The 7,378-nt window shown below is 38.4% G+C and overlaps 1 long non-coding RNA gene across 1 annotated transcript; it reads right to left on the minus strand.

Moving 5' to 3' along the window:
* Window positions 1-936: 936 nt before the first annotated feature.
* On the minus strand, window positions 937-6,609 carry LOC132536377 (uncharacterized). Its single transcript, XR_009547977.1, has 2 exons — window positions 6,509-6,609; window positions 937-1,300 (listed from the first exon to the last, which is right to left on the minus strand). It is a non-coding gene; the product is annotated as an uncharacterized LOC132536377 (long non-coding RNA).
* Between the last annotated feature and the right edge of the window lie 769 nt (window positions 6,610-7,378).

The raw sequence follows: 7,378 nt of genomic DNA on the forward strand, positions 1-7,378 counted from the left end.
TTGATGGTATTTGTTTCATAATATCATCTCCTTAAACAAAGGTGAGCAGCAGCAACAGGCTAAAGCATAGCTGGAGAGGAGCTCAGAATTAAATTAGGAGCAAAAGAATTTTTATTGATGTTGACTATATATCCAAATCATATTGAAGGTGCTTATCACTGCCCCCTGTTTTGTTCAAAGTTGCTTACCTTCTAGCTGTAGCTTCAGAGATAACTCGGTGTGATATGGCAGAATGGTCAAGAAAAGTGATATTTCAAATAACATTCAAAATATATATACCAATTATCTTCATTTAAAAAATGAGAAAGAAGACAGTTTTATAGTGGGTTTAACACTGTGATTTTATAATTCTCAATTAATTATGAAGTATATAGACCTGGACTTTGGGAAATTTCCACTATTGCACAGTTACGGAATATTGCAACATGATGATTTTGAATACAACATATTAAGGACAAAAAAACAGTGGAGTCCTGCAGGCACTGAGCCCCATAGATAACTCTGGCAGAAAAAAAAAATAAAGGGGGCTGGGTGGTGGCTCAGCGGGATAAATGCACATGGCACGAAGCTCAAGGACTGGTGTAAGGATCCTGGTTTGAGCCCTCAGCTTCCTACCTGCATGGGGGTTCCATCACAGGGAGTGAAGCAGGTCTACAGGTGTCTATCTTTCTCTCCTCCTTTCCCTTTTCCCCCCTCTCAATTTCTCTCTGTCCTATCCAACAACAGCAGCAATAGCAACAATAACTATAATAAAACAACTACAAGGGCAACAAAAATGGAGGGAAAATGGCCTCCAGGAGCAATAGATTTGTGGTGCAGGCAGTGAGCCCCAGTGATAATCCTGGAGGCAAATAAGAAAGAAACAATGAATGAATGAAAGAAAGAGAGAGAAAGAAAGACTAAAGTGCTAAAGAATGCCTTGAGCAATGCATGCAATTATTTATTTATCTTTATTAATGATTTAATAATGATTGTGGTATAAGAGGGATACAATTCCATACAATTTTCACCACCAGAGTTTCATATCCCCTCTCCTCCAGTGGAAGTTTCCCTATTCTTTATTCCTCTGGGAGTATGGACCAAAATTCTTTATGTGGAACAGAAGGTGGTAGATCTGGCTTCTGTATTTGCTTCTCCACTGTACATGGGTATTGACAGGTTGCTCCATATTCCCAACCTTTTTCTGTCTTTCCCTAATGGGGAAAGGTTCTGGAGAGGCAGGGAGTTCCTGGTCACATTGGTGAGGTTGTCAGCTCAGGGATGTCAAGTTGCTGTCATGGTAGCATCTGAAACCTGGTGGCTGAAAAGCAGTAAGGTATAAAGCAGAACAATTTGTTTACTAATCAGGAACCCAAAGGTAAAAGTATAGCAGATGAAATTTGGGGTCTTCATGTTGGAAGAAACTAGAAAGCCTATTTTAGGTATATTCGAAGGGGGCCCATGAGTTTATTAACTTTTGACTGTGTCCAACTGCTGTCATGCAGGTGAGCTAGGAATATTGTCTGAGAAGATGGTGTCAGAGTTGAAGAGAGGACTAGAAAGCTGTATAAAGGCAGAGAGAAGCTCCCAAATATGGGAAACGTATATAAATACCATTAACTATAAACTCCATCAGTCTGATCTCGGGCCCATATCTATTCGTTTTTAGCACTCTAATAAATCCCTCTCTCCATTGTTATCAGTCATCTCTATCAGGAACAACAAAATAGACCCCTTTGTGGGCCCCCATAGGACCTTGCCCTCAACATGGATCAACAAAGGGAAGGCTGGACTACATACTCTGTGCTCACCTGAGGAAGATGAGTCCAGAATTAGGGGTAGCTGGGAACGTTCCTATTCATGACCACAGAATGTGAGCTCATATCTACAGGGATGCAGAGGTCACAAAGGCTCCTAAGCTGAATATGGGCCCCAGATCAGATCAAATTGATGGGGTTCATAATAAAAAATATTTATACAACCTTCCTATATTTGGGAGCTACTCTCTTCCCTGATCCAGCTTTCTGGTCCTTCTGCCTGCCATGACATCATCTCCATATAATCCAATAACTTGGATTCACCTGCATATCAGATTTCAGGCTCAGGAAAAATAAAACCAAAAACTAGTATAGAAACAGGCCCTTTGGAATATAACTATAATAGGCCTATTAGCTATCTACAAAACGGAGACCCCCCCCCCCAACTCTTCATCTGCACTGTTCTAGCACTTAGGTCCATAATTGGTCAACAATTTAGCTTTGTATGTTGACTGTCTTTTCAGCCACCAGGTTCCAGATGCTAGTGTGATGCCAACCAGATTTCTCTGGACAGACAACCCTAGCAATGTGTCCTGGAGTTCTGATTCCCCAGAACCCCAACCCACTAGGGAAAGAAAGGGACAGGCTGGGAGTATGAGTCAACCTGTCAATGCCTGTGTTCAGCAGGGAAGCAATCACAGAAATCAGACCTTCCCCCTTCTCCATCTCACAATGACCTTGAGTCCATACTCCCAGAGGACTAGAGAATATTAATAATAAGAGGGAAGGGGGTTGGATACAGAGTTCTGGTGGTGGGAATTATGTGGAGTTGTAAAACTCTTATCATATGGTTTGTCAATTTTTCCTTTTTATAAATAAAAAATAAGAAGTTTATGGTTAAATGTAATTAGCATGTATTTTATAGTTTGTTGAATGTCCTAGTGAAAAATATTTAAATTCAATGTAGCCCAGATATCTGGATCTACATTATGACAAACACCATTGCATATATTCAGCAAACATATTATCTTTCTTTCTCAGCTAGAAGCTATTGAAATAATATCCTATGTCAACAAAAATCAATGTGGATGAGAAAGATAACAAGAATATAATTCCTTACTGTTCCCTCAACAAGAGTTCTCTATCCCTGCTACCTCCACTGGAGGCTACAGTAGTTCTCCAAAGGTTACAGATATGGTAGACTATTATTTTTATAACTCTGTCTATATATATATTTTTCTATGGTCCTGAACTCTCTTCCCTTCCAAGTCTTCAAACATGGTTTTAATATCTCAACAGTTGCGGAATCTAACATAATCTATTAATTTCTCCTCATCTCTTCTCTCTTCTGGTCAGCCAGTCCTGTTACTCTGGGGTCAGAACTTCAATATGAAACTAGGAGAATATGTAAGTGTGAAAAGAAATGATAGCTATCTAAAAGTTGTAGATAAAAACCTGTCAAGGCCATCTAGTTTTACAACAGGATTTCACTGTCAGGTAACTTGCAGGCTTTAGTTTCATGTTAATCTGGTAATGGTTGAATGGCATCTCTAGTCATTATTACTTAAACGAGAATTATCCCTAATTTGTGACTTGCTCATGGAAAAGAAACAATGAACACTTCTAGGGTGATGTATTCAGCATATCCCAAAGCAATGACTCTTTTAATTGACATGCCCTAGGGACCTATGGAAGGAGTGCCTTAGTGATACTGATTTCTCTGTGAAACTTTTAAGCCAGAGAAGTTTTCCAATCTACCTACTATGTTCTTACCTTTTTGCAACTGAATTCTCTTGAACATTTTTTTTTCTTTCTCTAGGATAAGTGTTGATATTGTGATGGTCCTGACTGATCAACAAGTGAAGGCAATATAGTCTATCAACTCAAAATCAAATACTTTTCATTGCTAAACATGGGATAAGGATATACACAAACTTTTGCTCAGTTGTGTTAAAATGGCAAACCCAAACAGAAATTAAGAAGTAGTATGCTATTATCTTAAAACAGTACAAGTGTAGGTATTAAACCAAACTGAAACCATTTGGATTCCACCATCATGGGGGTCTCAAAAGTGTACTCCAGATTTTGGTCACTACCATTGGTTATTCTGCCCAGAAGTACAACAATCTCCTTTCTCATAACCTGAGAAGTTGACATTACAAGGGAACTTCCTGACTGTGAACATCACAATGTTTCCCTTTGTTCTCTGGAACTGCTCCTTAGTTGATTCATAATCTCCTTTCACTAATGTGGATTCCAACAACATAAGCATTGTATGATTATATGCAATTGCCTGAGTCTTGAATGAAGCCTCTCTACTCTGCCAAGAATTGGCACTTTTAATCTGAATCTTGGGTTATGAGTTTTTATCTCAGAGGACAAAGAGTTGACTAGAGACTCTAACTTATCCAAGATATGCAGAATTGACTAGATATTACAAGGCAAAGGGCATGTGGAAATGATGGCAAAATAATTGTGACACAAGCCCCCGGGTCCTCACCTGAAGGGGACTTGCTACACAAGGGGTGAAGCAGGTCAGCAAGTGTCTCTCCTTCTCTCCACCTGTCTTCCCCTCCTCTCTTCATTTCTCTCCTATCCAACAACAATGGCATCAATAACAACCACAGTAATAACTACAACAATAAAATAACAAGGGCAACAAAAGGGAATAAATAAATAAATCTTTTTAAAAATCCTAAAAAAGTAATAATTGCGACAAGAGAAAGAAGGAAGGGGAAGTTTGGCTTGCTCTCTGGTTGCTATTTCACTCATTCATGAGGAATTACCTAAAGAAGCAGATCTAACTTTTCTCTGTTTTTACTACTCCCAAAAGACAAAATATTAAAATTCGTATGAAAACCAAATAGAAAACACAGAATGATCATATGGACTATCTTAGGACAGACCATATTGAATATTAATAAAATGCTATAGAAAAAGATACTAATTTATGTAATACATTTAGAATAAATACTAAGATATAGAGAACATAAGTTCAAGTCTCCTGAGTTAAACAGAAAAGAATCTTCAAAGAGAGTATGTGTCTCTCTCCTCTCTTCTTTCTTTATTCTCTTTGTATTCTTCTCTCACCCTCTATCAAAAAAAAAAAAGAAAGAAGAAAGAAAGGAAAGGAAAAAGACAGAAAGAAAGGAAAGGAAAACTCAGGAGCAATGAAGTTGTGCAGACATGGCACTTGCAATAACACTGGTGGCAAAAAATAAGTAAAATAATATATTGAATTGAATGAATATTTGTTTATATAAGTATATGCCATACAAATATATGTATATAAGACATGTAAAATATTTATATATACTATGTATTACCTAATTAAAATATAACATTTTATTATCAAATACTATAAAATAATGAACAATATATAGTGGGTATGTTCATTAGTCCTGAGATCTATTATTCATCATGATATCAAAGAAATATACAAAATTGTGGTTGAACTTCAGCAGGACTGGTTACAAATCATATGATCCAATAGGTAAACAGACATTTCCCATTTTTTATGAGGCAGGTGACACTTTCTCCGATGATACATGCGGGCTGGGGAAATGTCTCTGTGAGTAAAAACTGCAATTCAAATTATTTAATATACCCTGCCACCAGTCAGGGCTTGTCATGCTTTGTCATTGGCTTAGGAATTCCCTTCCACTCTATCAACACTCTCACCTTTGCTAAGAGATGGTTGTTAAGGATGACTACATGTGGCATTTTACTCATGAGGACATTTCATATTCCTCATATTACTTGGAGAAAGAATGTGGAAAGTTGATATTTGTTGCAATTACTTTATTCTACTTCTTAATGGAAGTAAAAATGTCAACACATATTCCTCTCTCTCTCAATCCCCACTCTCTCAATAAAGTAAAAATAAAAAAATAAAAAAAGAAGTATTTTGAAAATAAATATTGGAATGATTGTCATCTGCCATCAGATCATGTGTAAAAAGCTATGCATCCATAAGTATCTCACTTGTGTAGCCGTTTAACAACTATCCAATGAAAAGAAAAAATTGAAGAAAAAGAGGATGAGGAAGAAGGAAGAGTAAAGTTCAGCAGTAAGAATGTGGCTTTGTAGTGGTAGGGACTGTCCCACTCTCCAAAGGGAAGCTAGGTCATCCTATTCTTCCACTCCAGGTAGACTGGTCCTTGAAATCAAGCCAGCCTAGAATGTTTCCAGCTTTGACCATGAACTATGAGCTCGGACAGACAGGGATTCAGAAGTTACACAGGCTCCTGTGCTCAGTAAGGATATATATGGGCCCTGGGTCTGGTTGCTGGAGTAAACAGTTCTTTTTAGTCATAGATTTTCTTCAAGTTTGGAAGCTATTCTCTGCTCTAATCCAACTTTATAGCCCCTTTCTAGGCTCTGACACCATCTTCCCAGACATTTTTGTCATCTCCACGCTAGCTATCAAACTCAAGTGAAACCTACAGAAGTCGTGGGCCTCTAGGAACATATCTAAAATAGATTTCCTCACTTTTTCCTACCCTAAGATCACTATTCTCAATTGCTCTATTGTTACTTTTTGGTTCATGTTCATTAATCATTTTTTCTGCTTTATATCTTACTGTCATTCAGCCACTAAGTTACAGATATTATCATGATTCCATCCTGACTTCCCTGGGCAGAGAACTTCAACAATGTGTCCTGGAAAGTGCTACCCCACTAAGGAAAGATAGAAACAGGCTGGAGGTATGCATCGACCTGCCAACACTCATGTCCAGTGGAGAAACAATTACAGAAGCCAGAACTCCCACCTTATGCATTCCAAAAATAATTCCGATTCACTATTCCCAGTGAGGGTGGGATGATAAAGGAAGATGACCACAGTGCTCTGAACTCAAACTCCATCAGGATCTGGAGAAAGAAGATGAAAAGAGCAAGGATATTTGGAAATAGTCATAGGTGTAGGTGTGACTTGGAAGGGAAGAGAGTTCAGGACCATAGAAAAATTGGCAAATATATATAAATTTAGACACAGAGTTATAAAAATAATAGTCTACCATATCTGTAACTGCGACGCCCCATCAAAGTTCACCAGGGACCCTGACAGGGTCATCTCCTCTGGACCTGCATTCAGACTTCAAGGAAGCTGGGCAGAAAGGACGAGAGTGGGACGACGCATTCTACCCCCATTATTGTTACAAATAATTATACTGTCACAATTGATTAATAAATGCTTTGGCAGTGCCTGGTAAAAATGGAGAGTCAGAAGCACCCCCTCTCCCTTACACAAGGGCATATTTGAAAGTTACATTATGAAAGTGGAGAAGGTGGGTCAACATAGACGGACAAAAGAAGTCATCTTATGACCTGCTCCTCAAAGAAAGAATACAGAGATTGAAGCCTCCCAGGTACAAGTTGACGTATTGAAACAAAGAAAGATTAATAGTTAAACTGTACCAGACCTAGATGAGCAGTGGTCCACGACTAGGCAAAGATCTGTATGCCCCCCCCCATAGAAGATTAATGGTAGAGATAGCCCTCAGCAAAAGTCGAAAACAATTCTGGGTATGACCTCCCCTGAGAACAGAACGATAACGATACTAAGCATTGTACCATTCTTTACCCATTCTTTACAGTTATAGGGGAGTAACATGTAGCCTGCCAAAACCACAAGACTAAGC

Source organism: Erinaceus europaeus, unplaced genomic scaffold (assembly GCF_950295315.1).
Source record: "Erinaceus europaeus unplaced genomic scaffold, mEriEur2.1 scaffold_690, whole genome shotgun sequence".
In the NCBI taxonomy this organism is placed as follows: domain Eukaryota; kingdom Metazoa; phylum Chordata; class Mammalia; order Eulipotyphla; family Erinaceidae; genus Erinaceus; species Erinaceus europaeus.